Here is a 4,766-nt window from a genome sequence, read left to right on the forward strand (position 1 = left end):
GGGATTACATGAACATGATAATGAATTTTATGCATACATTAATAACTAATTAGTTAAATGATAATGAGGGTAGCTATCTTCGTTGGGGTCCGCCAGCTTCCTCCGCGGGATTACTTCAATATAATTCATGTTTGTGCTTTTTCAAGTGAGATATGGTGTTTGGCATATTTGCCACCTTAATTAGTTACTTAGTCAATTTTACAGCTTCATCAAGCAAATCTAAACCCATTTGAAGATTTAAGATTGTTTCCTTAAAATCGGGGATTTTGGTTCCACCCACTCCTCCTATTCTTCTATTACCTGTCAATTTTCAATCATTATTATTGTTGTTGTTATTAACTACTCTATTCATTTAAAAATGTAATACTTTTTTAAAGAGTTAGATATTAAAAAATGTGAGATATTTTTTGAAAAGTTAGATATTAAAAAATATAGGACATTTTTAATTTCAAGAGATATAATTATTGTCTTTTTTTTAAGTGCCTCTATTGATAATGACTATATATTTATTATAAGGTGTTTAACAGAAATAAATATGAAAAGATAGGGTTAGTTTGAAAGTGGATAATAATTTTATTGAGAGGTGAGATTCAATTAAAAATATCTTATATTTTTAAATGAAAAGAGTATCAAACAAAACCATAACACAAAAAAGCTATATTTAAACGTAATTGTTCATTTGTTTAGTTTCAAAATGTATTATCAAAATATAAATAACCATGCCGTACAAGTAATCAAATTTCATAAGAAAAATTATAAAAATATGAGTTAATTTGTGTTATCATAAGTCCTTGCAGTTTCATATTTATGACATGGAATAAAGGACTTTACATTTAGCTGGTGAAGATACCCGTTTTTTTTTTTTTGACCCATAGTCCATAGAACTTCAATACATGCATAAAGAGAATCATCAATGTTGAAAGAGTAATAAAATATAATAAATTGAATATAAGAAGTTGGGTCAAAGTCTTACCAGATCTAAGCATAGCAAAATTTACTCAATTACCCGCATGAGTTTAAACTATTAAAGCATAGACTATAATGCACAACACATGCATCAAAAGGAGAAAGAGAGGGAGAAAAAGAACAAGCTAAAGAACTATTTGTTTTAGTGTGTGTTTTATCTCCAATCTCAAATCACTATTTATAATAAAGGAAGGCCTTGGTATAATAAGAAGATTTAATCAACATTAGTTCACCTCATGATGAAAAAAATATGTTGATGAGAATAATCATAATTATGATAGATGATCATTTCTTTTTTTAATTATTAATCACAAATTAATATCAGATTCTGGTTAACTCGCCATGATTGAAATTATGACTCATCATAGACACAAATTAATTCAAAATTCCAACACACACACACAATAATTAAATCATCAAAAATTCGATGCACTACTTTTTTTCTTCTTCGATATTGTTCATTGTCCGATAGCTGAAAATCTAAACTTAAGATGCCCAAATCCTAATCCATCCAAGCAGCAGCCATTCTCTATCTTGCAGTATAGCATCATAACATTATTTTCAGTAATTTATATTTCTTATAACACACATTCTATCTCGTACAGTTCAACCACATTAATTGTGGCCTATTATTTAATCAATAATAATCATCGTATCAATGTCTATTCCTATATCTAGCTCTACATTGTATATAAAGACGGATTATGCTTGACTAAGCTGTTGACCGTACGAATTGAACGCAGTCTTTCGCGCGTAATCAGTTATCATTACCATACCTTTCATGTACACAGTAATACAGATCTAAATCATCTTCTCAAGTCTTAATTTTTTTTTTCCGCTGGAAATAAATCTACCAATTGATTATTGGGAAAACGACATTAAAATCTTAAAACAATGATTTTATAAAAGCTCTCCCAGATAAGTTGTTTTGAAAAATCAGTTATAAATATTAACTCATATAGCCATAAATTCAGAAGTTTTAAGTATAAATAAAACATTTAAATTTTAAATATAACTCTCAATTTGCAGTTGAGATTTTTATTTATAATTATCTAAATCAATAATTACAACTTATTTTTTAAAAGAATTATTGGAAATTTAACTATAATAATTTTTTAGTTTTCAAATTTTATTGTCATTCTCCCTTGCCATCTTCTTCTTCTTGACCTCATCTTGCTTCTTTTTTTAGGCTAGAAACCTTGTTTCTTTCAATACATCCTACTCTTTTTTTTTTTGTATGAATTTATTATATATATGGTTTTATGTAAATCTGAACTAGAAATTTAGGCCGGGGAATCCTCACGTGATTGTTTGATTGGGTCATTGGGAGAGCTTTCATGGAATAGTAATATCTAGTAGACAGTTAAACACTATTCCAGTGTTACACCTATTCCAATATAATTAAACGAGGGACACATTTTATAAAATATGTCATGTTTTTTTTACTTATTTATTAGATTTTTAATATGTAAGCAATAAATTTTGGAATAACTACATAATAAAAGCTCCGGAGCATTAGATAAAAGATGCTATAGCCAACATAGAGGAGCTAATGTGAGGGACCTAGCTAGAGCTTGGTGGTGTAAAATCGTCTTTGCCTTTTAGGACAGTTCACAGAGAGAATACTGAAGAATCATTATTTCTTAAAATTAGCAACGAAAGGAAGAAAGACAGCGGGTGAGAGATTTGAGGAGCTAGGTTGGGGCCATGTGATCAAAGCAAATTCACGGCTTTAATTATATGTTGCCCTCATGTGCTCACATCAAATAAAAAAGAAAAAAAAAAAAACACACACACACACATCTCCTTCCCCACTTTTATTTCCTGGTACGTAAAGGAGAACGGAGATAAATTATTTTAACACTATTGGTCAAATCATATACTTCCTTCGTTAACAAAATATAATCTATTTTTAATTTTTTAAGATATAATTATTACTTTTTTAGTACTCTCATTAATGAATAATTTTATATTTATTATAAAGTGTTTAATAGAAGTAAATATGAAAAGATTAGATTAATTTAAAAGTAGATAATTATTTTATTGGAGGGTACAATTTAATTAAAAATACCTTACATTTTTTAACAGAGAGAGTATAGGGGATACACTCACTCTTATCCAAAATATAGGAGTTTTTTAACCATTTAACATAATTTAAAAAATTTTAAAATTGATTTGTATACTTAAAAATTATAAGAAAGATTTATCACTACTTTAGTTTCTAAGATCACCCTTCCCTTGTTTTGAGTTTTAAATAATTTTAATTTATATTTTAGAGCACGTATACATGATATTATAATATATATAATATCAGACTTAATTAAAAAAATAAAAAACGACTTTACATGACCGACCTCCAAGCTTGAAGAAATTATTAATTTTAAAGTAAGATGATTTCAGAAGGGTTGGCACTAAAATAAGTTATTCAGTCTTTTTATGTTCTTTCTTTCTCAACAAAAAAAAAAAAAAGAAATCAAGTCTCAACAATACAATAAGCCTCAACCGGACAGAAAGTAAATATTGGTTATATGGATCTTCTTGATTTTTGATAAAAAAACATAAATTATTTTATAAGTAAATTTTTTTATTTTTCAGATTTCATATTAATCTGTTAAAAATGTTGTTTATATTCAATAAAAATAAATTTAAAACGTTCAAATAAATTCTACACTACAGCTTATTTGACATTAATTATTTTTTATTTTACGACAGCAATAATAAATTTTATCTCACTAGCCTATATGATTTACACAAAAATTTAAAACTCTAAACAAAAAGCGCTCATCATGTGACACAATTTAGTGTATACAGGTCATCACACCACCTCGCACTGAAGGTGTCATCGTGTGTTAGGAGGCCATCCATGCCCTCTTTTTTTATTTTTTTTAACCATCATAAACTCCTGAAATTAGTGGCATTAAAACTTTCACAATATATCAATTTGTCAAACGAATAAAAATCACATTAAACTAAAGCATTAATGCAGAGTTTTTGGGCTTTGTGCCCCCTCATAGTATAAAAAAGAAAGTATTAATACAGTAAGAAATTTATACAAAAAAGAGGAAGACAAATCTCGATAGCATATGATTCCTTGGCCCGAAGTTCTAAAAAGAAATGCTTAAACAAACAACTTTCAACACTGCCTTGGATTCTAAATAATGGGGAAATAAAAAGCATGTGTTCTTGGAGTGCATTTGACTCAGGGCCAACACATGAGTGCGACCAATTCAACCTTATTAATTAATTATTCTCACTCACACACACACACACACACACACACTCTCTCTCTCTCTCTCTCTCTCTCTCAAACACACACGCACAAACACACAATAATTCATATTCAAGCTACTTCTCTTTGGTTTAACTCACCACAGGATCATCATCTTCTTCTTCTTCATCATAATGCCAACCTAACAGTTCAGGCATGCCCAGAAAAACTGTTGGTGCTGAGATCCTTTTCAATGAAGAAACTCAAAAGATGCTTTATTAAAAGGTGATGAACAGAAATCAATTAGGTTAGATATGTAACACGCAATCATCAAAAGCTTCCAAAATGGGGTAGATTTTCCTTTTCACCAAGCAATTATAATTTATAAATGGGCGCTCTGTCTCTCTTGCTTCTACTGTTTCATTAGCTTGCTTCCACTTTGTAATTGTAAATCATGAGTTCCATTCTTTCCTTCATGTAAAAGCCAGGACTTGCGCAATTTAGCATCCCCAAAAGATGATTTCTTTCTTCTTTTCTAGCATTTTTTTTTTTGAAAAGAAGAATGTACCCCTGCACTGCTCTTTTTGATTAA

The sequence above is a fragment of the Prosopis cineraria genome, unplaced genomic scaffold (genome assembly GCF_029017545.1).
Source record: "Prosopis cineraria cultivar Desert tree isolate PC_DT_omini unplaced genomic scaffold, ASM2901754v1 PC2, whole genome shotgun sequence".
Taxonomy (NCBI): Eukaryota; Viridiplantae; Streptophyta; class Magnoliopsida; order Fabales; family Fabaceae; genus Prosopis; species Prosopis cineraria.